General features: G+C 46.1%; 1 protein-coding gene across 1 annotated transcript in view; it reads right to left on the reverse strand.

The window, feature by feature from the left end:
* LOC147701377 (zonadhesin-like) overlaps positions 1–20,751 on the reverse strand; it is a 430,643-nt gene that overhangs the window by 120,719 nt on the left and 289,173 nt on the right. The window lies entirely within an intron of this gene.

Consider the following 20,751-nt stretch of genomic DNA (forward strand, 5'->3'; position numbering starts at 1 on the left):
TGGTCCCCATTGGGGAGCATTTATTTTGGCTATTTCTGCCCCCCTTGGGGACAGATCGGTTACATAGTTTAGGCACATTTATGCCCAAGGGGGGCAGAAACCATTAGACAGCAGGGATTCTGTTTGTGTTGTTGGGGAATGGTCTCTTCAGCAGGATCGCTCTCCTTCATGGGGTAAATTTTGTGGCTGTTTCTGCCCCCTTTTGGAACAGAACGGCTATATTTTTTAGGCCCATCTGTCCCTTATGCATCGTCTTATGTGTCATTTATTTTCTTTTTCTTTTTAGTGGGATATTCTTGGTCCTTACTGTGTCTTTGCAAGTGGGTGGTACAGTTTTGGAGCGTATAGGCCTGTGATAAAGACACATTTTGTTTATTTCTTATTTTACAAAGTGTTTGTTGTTCTTCACTTGTTTGACCTTTATCAGTAAGGATCATGGCAAACCGCAGAATTACTGCTCAGCAGGTGGTTGGTATGCTTTTTGAATCTTCCTCTGACCATGATTATCAGACTGACAGTGCGTATGATGGAGAGGAGAGCATGCAAGTGAGTATTCTGTCCACGAGGAATCATCTGATGATGAAGCTACTCTCACTTTGGATGATGCTACTCCCAGATGAATCACCTTTTTTAGAGGAGGACACTGATGTGCACCAGGCGTTGCATGCCTTTAGTGGTGATGCAGGGTGTAGATCGTATCTCCTGAGGCGGAAAGCCGGGAGACGCTCTTTTTAAAACTGTAATTACTGTGTTTTTAACCCTTACCTGCTGCTACTTGCATCTTGCACTTCGAGGGCTCCGTGTAGCGGATCAATCGCTCACGTGACCCCCTCCTACCGGCTGGCCACGCCCACCTTCAGGCCACGCCCCCTTCCCGCCCTTCTTAAGCGCCAGCTCATGAGCGCTCACTTGGTTCGTATCTCCTGAGGCGGAAAGCCGGGAGACGCTCTTTTTAAAACTGTAATTACTGTGTTTTTAACCCTTACCTGCTGCTACTTGCATCTTGCACTTCGAGGGCTCCGTGTAGCGGATCAATCGCTCACGTGACCCCCTCCTACCGGCTGGCCACGCCCACCTTCAGGCCACGCCCCCTTCCCGCCCTTCTTAAGCGCCAGCTCACGAGTGCTCACTTGGTTCGTATCTCCTGAGGCGGAAAGCCGGGAGACGCTCTTTTTAAAACTGTAATTACTGTGTTTTTAACCCTTACCTGCTGCTACTTGCATCTTGCACTTTGAGGGCTCCGTGTAGCGGATCAATCGCTCACGTGACCCCCTCCTACCGGCTGGCCACGCCCACCTTCAGGCCACGCCCCCTTCCCGCCCTTCTTAAGCGCCAGCTCACGAGCGCTCACTTGGTTCGTATCTCCTGAGGCGGAAAGCCGGGAGACGCTCTTTTTAAAACTGTAATTACTGTGTTTTTAACCCTTACCTGCTGCTACTTGCATCTTGCACTTCGAGGGCTCCGTGTAGCGGATCAATCGCTCACGTGACCCCCTCCTACCGGCTGGCCACGCCCACCTTCAGGCCACGCCCCCTTCCCGCCCTTCTTAAGCGCCAGCTCACGAGCGCTCACTTGGTTCGTATCTCCTGAGGCGGAAAGCCGGGAGACGCTCTTTTTAAAACTGTAATTACTGTGTTTTTAACCCTTACCTGCTGCTACTTGCATCTTGCACTTCGAGGGCTCCGTGTAGCGGATCAATCGCTCACGTGACCCCCTCCTACCGGCTGGCCACGCCCACCTTCAGGCCACGCCCCCTTCCCGCCCTTCTTAAGCGCCAGCTCACGAGCGCTCACTTGGTTCGTATCTCCTGAGGCGGAAAGCCGGGAGACGCTCTTTTTAAAACTGTAATTACTGTGTTTTTAACCCTTACCTGCTGCTACTTGCATCTTGCACTTCGAGGGCTCCGTGTAGCGGATCAATCGCTCACGTGACCCCCTCCTACCGGCTGGCCACGCCCACCTTCAGGCCACGCCCCCTTCCCGCCCTTCTTAAGCGCCAGCTCACGAGCGCTCACTTGGTTCGTATCTCCTGAGGCGGAAAGCCGGGAGACGCTCTTTTTAAAACTGTAATTACTGTGTTTTTAACCCTTACCTGCTGCTACTTGCATCTTGCACTTCGAGGGCTCCGTGTAGCGGATCAATCGCTCACGTGACCCCCTCCTACCGGCTGGCCACGCCCACCTTCAGGCCACGCCCCCTTCCCGCCCTTGAGGCCACCTTTATCAATGTGCCACCTTAGAACGCGCAGCGGACGAGCGCAGCGGGAGCGCCTAAGGCAAGCCCGTCTGCGCCCGTCCACGGCCGGACGGGGCTAGGGGCACGACTCCATGCCAAAAGTTTGTCCTATTCTTCCAAGGAACTTACCGCCCTCCAAGGCCACTGGCCACTCCCGGATTCCGTCCGCAGACTCGTCTCCTCACTAGGCCTTGCTCCTTCTTTCCCCACACCACCTCACTCCCCGCCACGTGTTCCCCCGTCACCCTGCCCCCCCCTTCCCAACCCTCACCCTATCACTCCAGCACTGTCGGTTATCCTACTCAACACCAGGTCAGCGGTCAAGCACCACCATGAGCTGTTTGTCCTACTCGATTCAGAGAAACCGGACCTACTGCTCCTGACCGAAACCTGGTACTGTGATTCCTCCCTCCCCGCTCTCCTGGCTACCCTACCCCCTTCCTACGTGGCCCTACGCGCCGACCGTCCGGCAGGCAGGGCTGGTGGTGGGGTCGCCTTAATCGCTTGGTCGGACCAGAATTTTCAATCACTTCCCTTTCCCCCCATGCCCCCTGTTGACTTCCTGGTAGTCCGTTCCCTTTCTTCTTCCCCCCCATCACTTGCCTCTTAATGTACCGCCCTCCCCAGCCCTCACCTTCATTCCTACCAGCTTTTCAAGACTTGTTGGCCAACTTGGCGGTCAATTACGCCTCGGTTCTGGTGCTAGGGGACTTCAATTACTGGCCCTCAGACCCACACGAGTGCTCAGCCTCAAAAGAATTCACAGAATCCCTATCATCCCTCAACTTTGTGTCACATATAACTGTCCCCACTCACTCTCACGGGCACACACTCGACCAGGTCTGGTCCCTTAACCTCCCAGTGGCCTCGGTGGTTGTCTCTCCGTGTCCATGGTCTGACCATGCCCTCATCTCTTTTTCCATTCTCCATAACCCGCTAACCAAAACTCCGCATGCCAAAAACACCTGGGCATAAAATTGGAACAGTCTGGATTTCCCCTCCTTGACCTCCCTGCTTCGCAACTCCATTCCCACCCTTTCTGGCTTATCATCTGCTTCTCAAGCCAAGGCCATCAACATCTGGCTGGCTGGAGGTTGCGACTCAGTGGCTCCCCTACGTCGCATTTCTATCCGTCGACTTAAGGATTCCAACAGATGGTTTAACGACCACCTAAAAGATCTTAAACTGAGCGCCCGACGGGCGGAGAGGCAATGGAGGAAAAATTACAGCCCCTTATCAAAAACCCACTTTCTGACATCATTGGCCAAATACAAATCTGCAATCCTCGCTGCAAAAACCGCTTACTTCTCAACAAAAATACCGTCTGCCGACAATAAACCCAGGGAAATCTTTGGCATAGTGAATGACCTGGCATTCTCAGACCGAACCTCGCCCCAAATCCCTCCCTCCCAGCTTCTCTGTGATCAACTCAACAACTATTTTTTGGACAAAATTGCAATTATCAAGACTAATATCCCACCTCCTTTGTCTGCTTTTGTCGATCCCTCCCCCCCCACTGTTCAAAGTCTTTTCACCTTCATTCCCCCCCTCACTCAGGAATCTTTTCTGGAGATACTCCCCAAAGTGAAGTCGGGGTCTCCGGCGGACGTCTGCCCGGCACGCATCTTGCAGCAAATTTACTCTGGCTGCCCTGAACCCCCCATCGCCTTCCTCAACAGCTCCCTGGCACAGGGTGTAGTGACCCCTGCGCTAAAGGCAGCCACCATAGTGCCCATCCTGAAGAAACCTGGCGCGGACCCTTCCATCTCGGCTAATTATCGCCCCATCTCCCTGCTGCCCTTTCTGGGCAAGGTGATGGAACGCCACGTCACCACGGCACTCAGCGCCCACATTGAGGCGAATGGGGGGCTGGCTTCCCGCTAGGCCGGTTTCCGCCCCAGGCATTCGACCGAATCGGTCGTGGTCTCAGTCTTAGACAACCTCAGAAAGGGTATGGATGACAACAAACACCAGGCACTGGTCCTCCTTGATCTCTCCGCCGCCTTTGACACGGTGGACCATACCATCTTACTTGCCCGTGTCAAGGCGGCCGGAATCGGGGGATCAGCTCTGGTTTGGCTCTCCTCCTTTCTGAGGGGCCGCACCCAGGCGGTCCGGCTAGGCGACTTCACCACCACCCCTCTCCCTGTCACCTGTGGTGTTCCCCAGGGTTCTTCTCTCTCTCCCTTACTTTTCAATCTCTATATCTTTCCTCTTATCTTCGCACTCCAGCAGCTGGAGGTCTCCGTATACAACTACGCGGATGACCTCCAGCTCATCTTTGATCTGTCCCCTTCTTCTCTCTCGGCCTCTAACTTCCAGTCAACAATGACATTCATCAGGGATTGGATGAACCACAACCATCCTAAGCTGAACCCGGATAAAACCGAGCTGGTTCTCACTGGTGGTTCATCCAGCCCCTGGAACTCTCTTTTCTGGCCCCCCTCTCTCGGTCCGGCACCGTCCCCCTCAACCACGGTCAAAACACTGGGTGTCAAAATGAATAATCAGCTCACTCTCCACTCACAAATCAGTTCCGTGGTCTCCTCCTGTTTCCTCACTCTCCGAACTATCCGCTCTGTCTCCCGCTTTTTCTCCCCCCAGGCACTAAAGATTATCATGGCCGCCCTGGTAATATCGCGATTGGACTACGCTAACGCTCTCTATCATGGCATCCCAGCGTACAGCCTGCGTAGACTCCAAACTATTTAGAACCAGGCGGCCCGGCTGGTATACGGCCTTCCACGCTACCATCATTCCACCCCCCTTCTAAAGGAGCTCCACTGGCTCCCTGTAAAACAACGCTCCCTTTTCAAGACCGGTTGCATGGTCTTTCAAGCCCGCCAGGGCACTGCCCCCGCCTTCATCTCTTCATTAATTAAACCTTATGTTCCCACAAGAGATCTTCGGTCTTCCTCCAAGTCCCTCCTCCAGATCCCACGCTTTACACGCAAAAAGTGGGGTGGGTCCAACTTTTCCACCCTGGCCCCAACTTTTTGGAACTCACTCCCTGACCATCTCCGTTCTGCAACCCAGTACCTCTCCTTTCGTAGAGATCTGAAAACTTTCCTCTTCAGCCAGGCCTTCCCCGCTTAATATTACCTTATCTTTTCCCCTGGGCTCTTTCCCTCAGCTGCCGAACCCCTAGCGCCAAGAAACCGCAAGGTGTACGCCGCGCTTTAGAAATGTTTTAAATTAGAAATTAGAAATTAGAGTGGATTGTACATTTTATTGCCAGTACAGTTTTTTCAGTTGGTTATGAATAAAGCATTTTTGGCTCAGATTGTTCAGCAGACTAATGTGTATCCTGAACAGTATTTAAGGGACTACAGTGCCAGGCTTAGGCCCCACTATAGAGCTACCCAGTGGACTCCCACAAATCTGAAAAAATAAGTAACTTTGAAAAATGTCCTATAATTCACATACCCACAATTTCAGAATTAGCTACTGTTTCTAAACTTTATATTATATTCCTATTTCAGAAATGCATAGGCGTCTTTGATACCTATTTTTCACTCTTTATATTTTACCAAATAAATAGCTATATGCCTGAAACTCAATGAAAAACCATTGCAAGACTCTGCAAATTTTTTGGCTCTGGGTTCCTCAGGTTCTTAACCCCTTTCGATGCTGATGACGAGCTCAGCTCGTCATCAGCCACGGTGGTCATGTGCTGATGACGAGCTGAGCTCGTCATGTAACATTGCTCCTTACATTTTTCAGCACAGGGGAAAAATAACCACAGCAGCCAAGGTGTTAATGAACCTACAATTTCTCTATATCCCCACAACTAAAAAGGTCCAGCGGATGTAACGTTATATCCCTTTTAAAAAATCTGTCATACTTATAAGACGTTACAGGTAAAAACATTGGAACAAATTGCTGCTTTTTTCAACCCATTTTCATTTTTTCTTATATTCAACTGTTAGTTTCAATTTCAAAAAGTTGAAGGATCTAGACAAATGACCCCTTGCTCAAATTAAAATGTTGTCTACTTTTCAGAAATGTATAAGTGTTCAGGATACTTTATTGCTTTCACACCCATTTCTACCACTAACTGGAATGGGGTTAAAAGAACAAAAAGTAGCAAAAATAGGCTATGTCCCAGTAAAATACCAAAACTGTGTAAAATAAATGTGGTTTTCTGACAAATGTCCGTCAGTCCTTGGAAGCTGGGACAATGGTGATTTTGGCACCAAAAGTCCTCTGTTGATACTAATTACAGAGAAAAAAACAGACACTTTCTTCTGCAGCCCTTTTTCGCCATTTTCCACAAAAAACCAACTTTTACCTGTATTTTGGCTAATTTCTGGGTCCCCTCGAGGTGAGTCAAGAAACCCTGGGTACCTTTCAAATCTTCATGATGTTGGAAGAAAAGGACACAAATTTGGCATGGATACTTTATGTGGTCAAAATGTTACAGGGGCCAGAGCATGAACTACCCCAAATAACAAAGAAAAGAATTAGCGCCGGGGGGGAAAGGCCTAGTGGTGAAGTGGCTATACACTGAACCTTCCTTGCAAAACCTGCTTTGGAAGAGGCCATTACGGTGACACTAGAAAAATAGCCCCTCTCACTAAAGTTAAAGTTAAACCTGGGTTTTCATTTTTATTTTTTTACTTTTTTGGTATTTCCACATTCCTTATACATTTTCCTATGTTAATTCTGTTTGTTTTGTGCCACAGCTCACTGCGGTTGAACTCAGGTTTAAATTATCACAGCTTAACTGGACCTCACAGGAATAGCGCCAAAATTACTTGTGGTGGACTACCATACTTTCCCACTAATAATCTACTTTCCCACGCCAATCACATACGGTGACCTTATTCAAATCATAGAATGAAAGCTGTTAGTTTTTTTGTTGGCTTCTGCTCCTGATATACCTCAGACAGGTTATTTGCAGAAGTACAAATTACTCATTTAAAAAAACTCCTCAGGTATCAGTAAGTCCTAAGGGGAAGAGGTATCGGGAGAAACAATATGGCAACATAAATGAGGCTTTATAATTTTCATAAACATGTTAAATGGAAATGTCAAGTAAAGCTTAAGGAATATTGTAAGAAATTACCATCTTTTGCATGCTGTTCCCAGATTTTTGTCTACACATTCTCATCTAATTTTGGAACTCACTTCTGTTGGCATTAGGACTCTGTGTACTTTAGTTCTCCAAACTCAAAGATAAAATGCTTGTGCTCTCCCTTCCAAATATGGTAGCGTTGGTATACACCTAATTAGCACTTTTCATTTAATATGTCTCTGATAAATGATCGTGATGGAATAAGGACTCGTAGAAAAGGGACTTGCTCGGAAGGAAGCCATTTGATAACTCCCTAACAAAGTTATTAACCCTGTTTCGTGAATAACTAATACGCACCACATGAACATGCAGGTTAGTGAAGTTTGCTTATGTATGTACTAACGCGGAGAAAGATGAAGACAGACTAATACCGCTTTAAACGGGGAAAACTGTTGTGCACATGCGTCAACTTCATCTACGCAGAATGACAAGTTAACTCTTGGAGGGAAATTCTAGTGCATGAGCAGAGGTTACGAAAATGGAGACTTGGAGAGTCGCGTGCATGGCATCTGCTTACTTGAAATGAAAATTAGCAATTTTACTAATGCTAATGCGGGGAAAGTATTAATAAGTGAAGGGGAATAGAGTAAAGGTGGGTGGTATACAGTGCGACCATTTATTTGTGAAATTAATATTTGTCTTTCTGGCTTTATTACTAGTGCGTAGTTGGGCCTCATTTGCATAACCAGATTGAATGAAGTGACACGAAGTCCACGCATGCCCACTGAATGAAGCCATATAGGTCATGACTGCATAATTGATGGGGAGACAAAATTTAGTGCTACAAATTAGGGAATGGATGGTGAAGAGATCAACAAAGAGGACTCGTATTCAGAATCTTATAATAATGTTTCAAAGTAAAATGTGAATTAACCCTGGGCGTCGCTTGGTGTGAGAACTAAATTTGTGAATACAAATTAAAGGGATGGGTTCACAAACAGTAGTTGAACTGATCTTAATGACATGTAAGCATGGTGTGATGGAGCTTCCCCATTGCCTGAAATTGAAGCTTTAGAGGGTGTAACATGGAAAACAAAAGGTATAATTTAGATAGCTTTAGTTAGTTAGTCAGAGCTGAGATCTGAGAATGCTGTTGCGGGGAGATATGCTGTGAGATGCTGAAGAAGAACTGAATGCAGAACCCGAAGCAGAACTTTCTATCCTAATTTAATTTGGTTAAATCAGAAGATTGTGGAAGAATCTCGAGGAAGAAGTAAGTATCAGAGAGGGGTGCAGCATAATCGTCGGTTTTCTAGAGTGGTGAACTATCCTGGCATTATTCCAGCCCTGAAAACTCCATCAGCTAGTTCAACTAATGGTCCTTTGACCAGAGGAAAGAACTTCTTGATCAGTGAAAGGTTAGATGAAACTGGACGTGATGTCAGCCATTTGCTTCCAGCAATTACAGGAGAGAGGAGGTCATTTTCTCCTTGGGGAAGTTGCATCCGAGGAAAGGAAAGGGTTTTCCTTTCCTCCGATGTCTCATTTCAGCATTCCTGCTGAACAATCACGCACACACGGCCCATTGGGAAAGTCTCCCTCCCCTTTGGGGAGTAATTTGTCTAGCTGCTCCTGCCCCTCTTGAGGGGAAATTCGGTAAAAAAAAATAATTAGCTGTGTGTCCACTAGCCTATAAGGGATTTTGTTTTTTTAAATATGGTTTCGGAGAGCTGCCCTTTAGGCAAGGGGTGCTCCCATTTAGGGGGCGTTTATTTGGGCAGTATCAGCCCCCCCCCCGGGAGGGCAGAGTGACCCGCATTTTTATTTAAATAAGTTTGTGAAAAGGGGCCCCTTAGGGAATGATTGGTCCCCATTGGGGAGCATTTATTTTGGCTATTTCTGCCCCCCTTGGGGACAGATCGGTTACATAGTTTAGGCACATTTATGCCCAAGGGGGGCAGAAACCATTAGACAGCAGGGATTCTGTTTGTGTTGTTGGGGAATGGTCTCTTCAGCAGGATCGCTCTCCTTCATGGGGTAAATTTTGTGGCTGTTTCTGCCCCCTTTTGGAACAGAACGGCTATATTTTTTAGGCCCATCTGTCCCTTATGCATCGTCTTATGTGTCATTTATTTTCTTTTTCTTTTTAGTGGGATATTCTTGGTCCTTACTGTGTCTTTGCAAGTGGGTGGTACAGTTTTGGAGCGTATAGGCCTGTGATAAAGACACATTTTGTTTATTTCTTATTTTACAAAGTGTTTGTTGTTCTTCACTTGTTTGACCTTTATCAGTAAGGATCATGGCTAGCCGCAGAATTACTGCTCAGCAGGTGGTTGGTATGCTTTTTGAATCTTCCTCTGACCATGATTATCAGACTGACAGTGCGTATGACGGAGAGGAGAGCATGCAAGTGAGTATTCTGTCCACGAGGAATCATCTGATGATTAAGCTACTCTCACTTTGGATGATGCTACTCCCAGATGAATTACCTTTTTTAGAGGAGGACACTGATGTGCACCAGGTGTTGCATGCCTTTAGTGGTGATGCAGGGTGTAGAGTGGATTGTACATTTTATTGCCAGTACAGTTTTTTCAGTTGGTTATGAATAAAGCATTTTTGGCTCAGATTGTTCAGCAGACTAATGTGTATCCTGAACAGTATTTAAGGGACTACAGTGCCAGGCTTAGGCCCCACTATAGAGCTACCCAGTGGACTCCCACAAATCTGAAAAAATAAGTAACTTTGAAAAATGTCCTATAATTCACATACCCACAATTTCAGAATTAGCTACTGTTTCTAAACTTTATATTATATTCCTATTTCAGAAATGCATAGGCGTTTTTGATACCTATTTTTCACTCTTTATATTTTACCAAATAAATAGCTATATGCCTGAAACTCAATGAAAAACCATTGCAAGACTCTGCAAATTTTTTGGCTCTGGGTTCCTCAGGTTCTTAACCCCTTTCGATGCTGATGACGAGCTCAGCTCGTCATCAGCCACGGTGGTCGTGTGCTGATGACGAGCTGAGCTCGTCATGTAACATTGCTCCTTACATTTTTCAGCACAGGGGAAAAATAACCACAGCAGCCAAGGTGTTAATGAACCTACAAGTTCTCTATATCCCCACAACTAAAAAGGTCCAGCGGATGTAACGGTATATCCCTTTTAAAAAATCTGTCATACTTATAAGACGTTACAGGTAAAAACATTGGAACAAATTGCTGCTTTTTTCAACCCATTTTCATTTTTTCTTATATTCAACTGTTAGTTTCAATTTCAAAAAGTTGAAGGATCTAGACAAATGACCCCTTGCTCAAATTAAAATGTTGTCTACTTTTCAGAAATGTATAAGTGTTCAGGATACTTTATTGCTTTCACACCCATTTCTACCACTAACTGGAATGGGGTTAAAAGAACAAAAAGTAGCAAAAATAGGCTATGTCCCAGTAAAATACCAAAACTGTGTAAAATAAATGTGGTTTTCTGACAAAAGTCTGTCAGTCGCTGAAAGCTGGGACAATGGTGATTTTGGCACCAAAAGTCCTCTGTTGATACTAATTACAGAGAAAAAACAGACACTTTCTTCTGCAGCCCTTTTTCGCCATTTTCCACAAAAAAACAACTTTTACCTGTATTTTGGCTAATTTCTGGGTCCCCTCGAGGTGAGTCAAGAAACCCTGGGTACCTTTCAAATCTTCATGATGTTGGAAGAAAAGGACACGAATTTGGCATGGATACTTTATGTGGTCAAAATGTTACAGGGGCCAGAGCATGAACTACAATAAAATAACAAAGAAAAGAATTAGCGCTGGGGGGGAAAGGCCTAGTGGTGAAGTGGCTATACACTGAACCTTCCTTGCAAAACCTGCTTTGGAAGAGGCCATTACGGTGACACTAGAAAAATAGCCCCTCTCACTAAAGTTAAAGTTAAACCTGGGAATGTCCCCTGGTTTACAGAGCACCTAAAGTCATTGAATCTCTCGTGTAGAGGAGCAGAACAAAAATGGAGAAAAAGTGGAGAAAAAGCAAAGAAATACTGTGAAGTATATAAATAGGTCCACCAGGGCCTCATGGAGGACATTAAGCAAGCACAAAATATATTTCTTTTAAACTAAATAAACAATGGAGAAAACTCTATAGAATCCTGAATGAATTCACATCCCTCTTACCAAGTCACAAACTCCAAATTCTCATGACTGGACCGATTCTCTCTCCAAATTCTTTGAATAAAAAAAAATTCTAAATTCAATCACTCTTCTTTTCCACTCCGATCAATTATTTAAGGATCTTCCAGAAAATGCGTCCGGCCTACCTATAGATCCCCCACATATCCTGGACGAATTTGTAAGTTGTAGCGTTGAGTCAGTGGAAACAGAAATGCAGAAAATAAAATCTGGTTCTTCCACCGACACGGTTCCTCCTGAATTCCATCCAAATATCGCACCAGTAGTATTGGAAATTCTAACTAACCTATTCAATAAATCATTATCGGAAGCTGAGTTCCCTAATTTATGGAAAGCTTCAAGGGTTAGGCCTATCCTAAAAAAATCCACAGCCGACCCTAAACTTTGTCTAAACTATTGGCCCATTTTGCTACTTCCCTATTTCGGGAAAGTTGTGGAATCATTATTAAACCAACAGCTTGTCACCTATCTAGAGATTTATGGGCAAATGGATCCCTCAAAATCCGATTTTAGGGCTGCCCAGATTACAGAGACGGTACAAAAAGGGGTGGTGATGGATGGAGCATCTGAATCATTCAAACACTCACACCCAGTCAAAAGATCTGGGTTTAATCCATCACCGTTCTTTAGGGAACTCTGCCACCCCAGTTCAGACATGGCTATAAGCAAATCAGTCTGACCCTGTGCCTCATGGGAACAGTACAGGGCGAACTGCCAAGCCATGTCTTCTCTGGACCGAAAACAAGCTTCCGAGGACCGGTTTCTGGCATTAAAGCCGTCTTCAGCCCGGCTTGCTTGAATCCAGTGGCAAAGTGAGCAAGGGACTCACGTCTGAGCATACCCTGCCACACTTATGGCGGCGAAAAGCGGTACAAAAAGGGGTGGTGATGGATGGAGCATCTGAATCAATCAAACACTCACACCCAGTTAAAAGATCTGGGTTTAATCCATCACCGTTCTTTAGCCCACTCTGCCACCTCAGTTCAGACATGGCTATAAGCAAATCAGTCTGACCCTGTGCCTCATGGGAACAGTATGGCCCGAACTGCCAAGCCATGTCTTCCCTGGACCGGAAACAAGCGTCCGAGGACCTGTTCCTGGCATTCCAGCCGTCTTCAGCCTGGCTTGCTTGAATCCAGTGGCAAAGTGAGCAAGGGACTCACGTCTGAGCATACCCTGCCACACTTATGGCGGCCAAAAGCGGTACAAAAAGGGGTGGTGATGGATGGAGCATCTGAATCAATCAAACACTCACACCCAGTCAAAAGATCTGGGTTTAATCCATCACCGTTCTTTAGCCCACTCTGCCACCACAGTTCAGATATGGCTATAAGCAAATCAGTCTGACCCTGTGCCTCATGGGAACAGTACAGCCCGAACTGCCAAGCCATGTCTTCCCTGGACCGGAAACAAGCTTCCGAGGAGCGGTTTCTGGCATTCCAGCCATCTTCAGCCCGGCTTGCTTGAATCCAGTGGCAAAGTGAGCAAGGACTCACGTCTGAGCATACCCTGCTGCACTTATGGCGGCCAAAAGCGGTACAAAAAGGGGTGGTGATGGATGGAGCATCTGAATCAATCAAACACTCACACCCAGTCAAAAGATCTGGGTTTAATCCATCACCGTTCTTTAGCCCACTCTGCCACCCCAGTTCAGACATGGCTATAAGCAAATCAGTCTGACCCTGTGCCTCATGGGAACAGTACAGCCCGAACTGCCAAGCCATGTCTTCCCTGGACCGGAAACAAGCTTTAGACCAAACCCAGTGGGCTAAAGAACGGTGATGGATTAAACCCAGATCTTTTGACTGGGTGTGAGTGTTTGATTGATTCAAATGCTCCGTCCATCACCACCCCCTTCTGTACCGCAGATTACAGAGACAGCATTGGTGGAGATAACAGACAACATCAGACTGGCTTTGGACAAGGGACAATCAACAATTTTTGTTCCGTAACAATCAAGCACCTCCCTCCCACGCTAGCACCCTTACCTTCCACCAAAATATTCAAACCTTGTTTAATTAAGACTGCAACTCCCTTTGTCATGGCTGTCTGTGTAGTATATACAGCCTGAGCCAGCCAGCACTGAGCAGTGAGCAGCTCCTTACTCTCCTCTCCAGTTAGGTGGGTCTCCTGTAAAATAGCTATTTGTGCCGGAGAGTTCCTCAAACATTTCAAAATCAACTCCTGTCTTCTCCTCACCCGCAGTCCATTAACGTACCACGATAGAATTTTCAACTCGTTAAGACTACCCCCACTCATCCCAGTCAACAGCAGTCATACTCTCGCACCCTCCCTTCCAATCACAGCAAAAACGTACCTGAGAATTTTTCAGCTTTTTCCCTCTCGCCTCCCCCCCACCACCCCAAAGGAAACCTAAAACACACCCCTTTTCCCCGGAAAACCCAATCCAAATACCCATGGCTATTAAGCCCTATGGGTATCCTTGATGGGCGGTGCTTCAAATAAACTTAAACCAAAAAGTGCACATGTGGAGTCTATTAAGAGGCAACATTAACAGTCACAAAAATTGTCCTAGAATTCCAGCTTTAATTATCTCCATATTGACATTGTTTCAAGAAATTATCTACCTCTTCAACAAAATGGAACAAATGCATCTTGTTGTTCCACATCACCTTTAAGAGGGCTGGAAACTTCAACTGAACCGAAGCCCCTAATTTCCTCAGCGGCTTGATCCATTTGCCAAGCTCCCATTGCTTGTTAGCTGTGACAGACTATAAGTCTGATCTTACTTCAACCTTTACAACATCTACTTCCATAGTTTTCCTCTTAAGAGCACTCGCCAAAATCTTTTCTTTCAAAGTATATGTCATGAAGTTTATCGAAATTCTCCTGGGTTTAGCACGATTAGGGTTCATTCATAAGGGATAACAATGGATTCTCTGAATATCTCTGGATATCTCCTCCTCTGTCTCCTCCAAGTGCAACTCACTCTTCAACAACTGCACTACATATATTCTAATGTCTACACCTTCCTTACCCTCTGGACATTTTAAGATTTTCAAGTTACTTCATCTTTGCATTTTCTCCTATCTCTCTACCCTTTCCTCGTGGTCCCTTTCCTTGATCTTAACAACTTCTCGTTCATTCCGATTAACCATAACATTCTCTCTGAGATCCTTAACCTCAACCTAAAGTGCTATAGTTTGAGTACTCAAATTGTCAATCTTCTTCTCTAGCAGACCGCAAGCTACTTTCCTGGTTCGGCTTGTGCATTTCTAGATAAAAAAAATTTAACATGGGGATTATAGAGAGATCACTGCCATCATGCTCAACCGCCCCGTGCTGCCCTAGAGGGTCGGATTGCATTTCCCCAGAAATTGATTGTGTGGCACCAAGTGCTGGGACTACCGTAATATCAGGGCTAGTTACCTCAGGACATGCGTCCTGACGTTGAACACTTAAATTAACCTCAGCCTGAGGAGCCTCATCACCCTCACCCATATCTAAAGATAAAACGCGAAAACAATTAGGATTTGAATGTTTAGACCAATCCGTCAAATCTGTATCAAACGCCTCTTCCAAGTCGCCCCCTACACCAGCCCTGTTATGATATAGCTGCCTTTCCTCGGGGGTCGTCGCTGGCCCTGTGAACTTTGTGGGTAGTCATTTCCCTTTCAACACCAAAGTCTTCAGCAACACTTTGAAATACGATCTAAGTGAGGGATTCACCTTAATCTTATGCTCTACTGAGCCCACCGTTGCCAGCTTCTTACACCTTTTTTTTCTATTCTGAACAGTGCACCCGTCCCTGGGCTTAACCTCCTTAATCTCTAAGGTGTTAGAGTCCTCTTGGTTAAATAACGGCTTCTGTCCCCCCTTCCTGGCGCTCCTTAAAGTGTACCTGGAAATAGCCCTTTAACCTGCCCTTGGCACTACTCCCTCCCCCGGGTTTCAAACCTCAACAGGGTCCCCCCCCAGATGGGTTACACACATTCACAGATTTTGGGCTTCAGAGGCACTACTATTTATCCTAGGGGTGGAATCTCTTACAACTGTTCCTGGGGTAGAGTGGATTGTTTTTTACCTTAGAAGCCTTTGGCAGTGAAACACTCTTCTCTGCAGTGTTTTCACCCCTTCTTTCCACCTGCCTGCCTCTCCCCCATCCTCCCCCTCCATATAGAATCCTAGCCGCTGCTCTGCGTCTTTTTCCGACCTCCGAGGCAGCTCGCTCCCAGCTGAGCTGTGACTGACTCACAGGCTCCATCTCCATGGCCTCCTCACGTCTCTGCAAACTCCCTGCACCGCCAGGAACGAGTCCCGCAATGCACCTCCCAAAACCCAAAACTCACCGGCTGCCCGCGCCCTCTGCTAGCTCAGAGCTCGAGCTGCACACCATGGAAGAAACTCCACCTCCTCGGATGCCAGGCCGGTCAATGCACACTGGACTCCCACGCGGTATGTAAAGAAGAACCTAGAGCTCCGCCTGCCTTAGCCGCCACCCACAGCCCGCAACTAGCCGGCCACAGTGTTGATTATTAAGTAAAGGTATATGGGGAAGTGCTTATTTTTGGGGGATATTATGGATCAAATCAGGATGGCATAGGATCTTTAGATGATTTGGCTAGGGAAATATTGGATTTCTTGTTACGTATTATTATGGCAGGTGATTTTAATGCAATTTTGGATCACAAATTAGACTGCTGATGACTCAGTTGGCTTTATGTGACATTTGGAGATGTAGGTTTGGACAGCAGCTAGGATTTACGTTTTTTAATAAAAAGTATAATCATAAATCCCAGATTATTATTATTTGGTGGACCAAAGGCTGGTTGATTCAGTTGTTCAGGTGGGCCATATTGGAGTTCATCTTTCAGACCATTCAGCTATATTTCTTAAGTTAAGATTAGGGGGCAGCACATTGGCTTCAATTTGGAGGTTGGATCGAACGATACTCTCTGATCAGGTTGTAGCGGAGGTTTTGAAGGAGGAGACAAAAGTGTTTTTTTAGATAAATCAAGGGTCAGCTAAGACAGAGATTGTTAGGGATACATACAAGGCATTTCAGTGGGGGAGGATGGGATCTATGGCAACAAACAAAAGAAGACTTTACTACAGTAGAGTTACGGAGTTGGAGGAGAAAATTTGTAAACTGGAGGCGGGTTTAGTTACCCCTGGTAACAGGGGGCCTAGTGAAGAGGTTTTAAAACAGCTCACTGATTTAAAACTAGATTTAGCTAGAATCTTGAGTGAGAGAGTTAAGGAGAAGTGGGACGCCAGCCAGCTCGCGCATTTTGAATATGGGGTGGGGTGCAGCAAGCTTTTAGCTTGGAAGACAAAGAATTATCAAGTTCGTAACATGATCTAAGAACTTAAGTGTGAGGAGACGGTTTTAATGATTACGGACAGTAAAGGAACAGCTGCAGCATTTCATGCATATTTTGGGAAGGTTTATCAGGATGATTTGGTGGTTGAAGACCTGGCGGCCTGGAGATGGGCGGAATTATTAGATCCCTTACTGGATTTGTTTAAGGATGTCTTGAATCAAGAGATTACGGAGGGTGAAGTCGAGGAGGCTATTGGGGGGGGGGGAAGGTAAATCACCTGGGCCAGATGGCCTTCCCACTGATGTTTATAAATTATTGGTTACTATTTTAATCCCGATTATGTGAAAGCTGTTTAAGGAGATGTTTTGGGGGTAATTTCTCTGCCCTTCTCATGGAATGAGGCAAATATAATGTTAATACCTAAGCCAGGGAAATCACCAGAGAATGTTGAATCTTACAGGCCTATTTCCTTATTGAACACTGACTATAAGTTGTTTGCTAAACTTAAGGCTGGGAGACTGAATGGTGCCATTTCACAGATAGTTCATGAGGACCAGAAGGGTTTTATTAGAAGGAGACAGTTGAAAGAGCTGACTTTTTCCCTTATTGGTTCCATATTTATGGCTTTGGCCTATGATCTCCCCTTGGCGGTTACTGCTGTAGATGCCGCCAAGGCGTTTGATTGAGTTAATTGGCTTTATTTGCACACTTTAGTTAACATCTTAATCTTGGACCAAATTTCTCTATTACCCTATTAACTATATACCAGACTCCCACCGCAAGAGTGTTAGTGAACGGCATGTTGACCCCACCAGTATCTATCAGGCGTGGCACCAGGCAAAGGTGCCCTTTGTCACCACTTTTATTCTACATGTATATAAAGCCCTTGGCATGTAAAATAAGGAGCACTGAGAACATAGTACCCTTTGAGTTTGGAGGTTGGTCCAGGAAGATAGGGCTTTATGCAGATGATATAATTATCTATACCTGCAACTTACAGCAAACTATGATCAGTCTTTTAGATGTAACCAGAGAGGTGGGTCTATATCAGGCTATGATATTAACAAAGAAAAAACAGAAGTTATGGCCTGGAATATAAATACTGAGGGAATTACATGTAAAAATGAGATGAGGTATCTTGGAATTACGATAACTCACAATATTGCAGATCTCACTACAGTTAATTTTGCTAGGCTCAAAAAGGAGATATGTGCAAGCTTACAAGGGTGGTCACATTTACCACTTTCATTGTTTGGCCACGCAAATCTGGTGAAAATGATGATTTTGCCAAAGTTAGTCTTTTTATTTGAAATGGTCACACTAATGCTTATGAAGGAATGTTTTTTAAGGTTTCAGAGTGAGATCAGTACCTTTCTGTGGGCATCAAAAGGTCCGTGCCTGTCGTGGAAGAAGCTTAGGAGAAGTTTGGTGAAGGGAGGTTTAGCGGTCCCAAACCTGCAATTGTGTTCATGGGCCCTTTTGTTGAACAACAGTAGGATGTTGCTGTATAGACCGACAAACACGTTAATTGGAAGAATGTTTCGAGCCATGCTGAAGAAGAAAGACTATGACGAAAATGGTTTTATGTAGAAGTTCGCTGATCCGAAATTTTTCAAAAAGGTTTCGTTAAAAGTTATAAGAAATTCAGCAGAGACTTGGTTCAGAATCGGGAAAGGCTTTAAAAATTCCCTATTACTGCCAGATGGCTTCTATTTGGGACTCGCTGGTATCTCCACTCTGGTCCAGGTATTTGTTGGCTCGAACTCTAAGGGAGGGGGCTCCAGAGATGGAATCAGATATTTCCGGATGGAAAACAAAACTCTTGGGGGCTTTGTGAGGAGGAATGGGGCCATATTTTTTCCAGATTTAAATATTTACAGATTCAAAGGTGGTCGGCGGTTTTGGGTGATCAAATTGGATTGTATAATGAGTTGGAGGAGAAGTTTGTTTCCAGCGACGTAATCAAGAAAGAAACAGCACTATGGTACTGGTTAATTTTAGAGACGAAGGATGGCCCTTTCAAGTTACTGGAGACTTTGTAGGGAGACTGCTTGCCGGAGATCGCTACCGAAGACCAATGGCAAGTAAGAATGTCTATGCTCAATAAAATAGTAAAACCTGCAAATTGAAAGGGGAATCATTTTTTTACGATGCATAGGGAGTATTGGTCTGCTCGAAGGCTCTCGAAATTTTGCTCAGGCGTAGTGGTGGTGTGCCCCAAGTGCAAAAGCCCTAATGAAGACGACCTGCACATGTTTCTATGGTGCCCAAAGATCTCTGATTTCTGGGAGGCTGTGAGTACCTGTTTGTTGAGCGACCTAGGGTTGCAGATCAAGGGAAGCCCTGAGTTGGTTATATCTGGAAGGCTCAATCCGCAAGGTAAGGGCACAGATGATAATGCAAAGCTTATATTTTATGATGTTCTTCTGGCGCAAAGAGTAATATGTAAACTATGGGTCTCTCCGGTCTCGCCAACAGAGGTTGATTGGTTACTTTCTATGAGATTTATTGCAAAATTGGACATGTAGAATAAAAGTGGTTACAAAGGGCACCTTTGCCTGGTGCCACGCCTGATAGATACTGGTGGGGTCAACATGCCGTTCACTAACACTTTTGGGGCGCTCTTGACGGAGCCAAGTCTGAACTGGGGTGGCAGAGTGGGCTAAAGAACGTGATGGATTAAACCCAGATCTGTTGACTGGGTGTGAGTGTTTGATTGGTTCAGATGCTCCCTCCATCACCACCCCCTTTTGAACCGCTTTGTTTGCCATAAGTTGGCAGGGTATGCTCAGACGTGAGTTCCCTGCTCAGTTTGCCACTGGATTCAAGCAAGCCTGGCTGAAGACGGCTGTATTGCCAGAAACCGGCCCTAGAAAGCTTGAATCCGGTACAGGGTACGCATGGCTTGGCAGTTCGGGCTGTACTGTTCCCATGAGGCGCAGGGTCAGATTGATTTTCATATGGCCATGTCTGAACTGGGGTGGCAGAGTGGGCTAAAGAACGGTGATGGATTAAACCCAGATCTGTTGACTTGGTGTGAGTGTTTGATTGGTTCAGATGCTCCGTCCATCACCACCCCCTTTTGTACCACTTTGTTTGCCATAAGTTGGCAGGGTATGCTCAGACGTGAGCCCCTTGCTCACTTTGCCAGTGGATTCAAGCAAGCCTGGCTGAAGACGGCTGTAATGCCAGAAACTGGTCCTAGAAGGCTTGAATCCAGTACAGGGAAGGCATGGCTTGGCAGTTCGGGCTGGGCTGTTCCCATGAGGCACAGGGTCAGACTTATTTGCATATGGCCATGTCTGAACTGGGGTGGCAGAGTGGGCTAAAGAACTGTGATGGAATAAACACAGATATGTTGAGAAAGTGTGAGCGTTTGATTGGTTCAGATGCTTTGTCCAGCACCACCCCTTTTTGTACCCCTTTGTTCGCCATAAGTTGGCAGGGTATCCTCAGACGTGAGTCCCTTGCCCACTTTGCCAGTGGATTCAAGCAAGCCTGGCTGAAGACAGCTGTAATGCCAGAAACTGGTCCTAGGAAGCTTGCATCCAGTCCAGGGAAGGCACGGCATGGCAGTTCGGGCTGGACTGTTCCCATCAGGCACAGGGTCAGACTGATTTGCATATGGCCATGTCTGAACTGGGAATGCAGAGTGGGCATAGCCCAGATCTGTTGACTGGGAGTGAGTGTTTGATTGGTTAAGATGCTCCTTCCATCACCGCCCCCTTTTGTACCGCTTTGTTCGCCATAAGTTGGCAGGCTATGCTCAGATGTGAGTCCCTGGCTCACTTAGCCACTGGATTCAAGCAAGCCTGGCTGAAGACGGCTGTAATGCCAGAAACCAGTCCTAGGAAGCTTGAATCTGGTCCAGGGAAGGCATGGCTTGGCAGTTCGGTCTGGACAGTTCCCATGAGGCGCAGGGTCAGACTGATTTGCATATGGCCATGTCTGAACTGGGGTGGCAGAGTGGGCTAAAGATCTCTTGACTGGGTGTGAGTGTTTGATTGGTTCAGATGCTCCGTCCATC

This window comes from Lissotriton vulgaris, chromosome 7, assembly GCF_964263255.1.
Source record: "Lissotriton vulgaris chromosome 7, aLisVul1.2, whole genome shotgun sequence".
NCBI lineage: Eukaryota > Metazoa > Chordata > Amphibia > Caudata > Salamandridae > Lissotriton > Lissotriton vulgaris.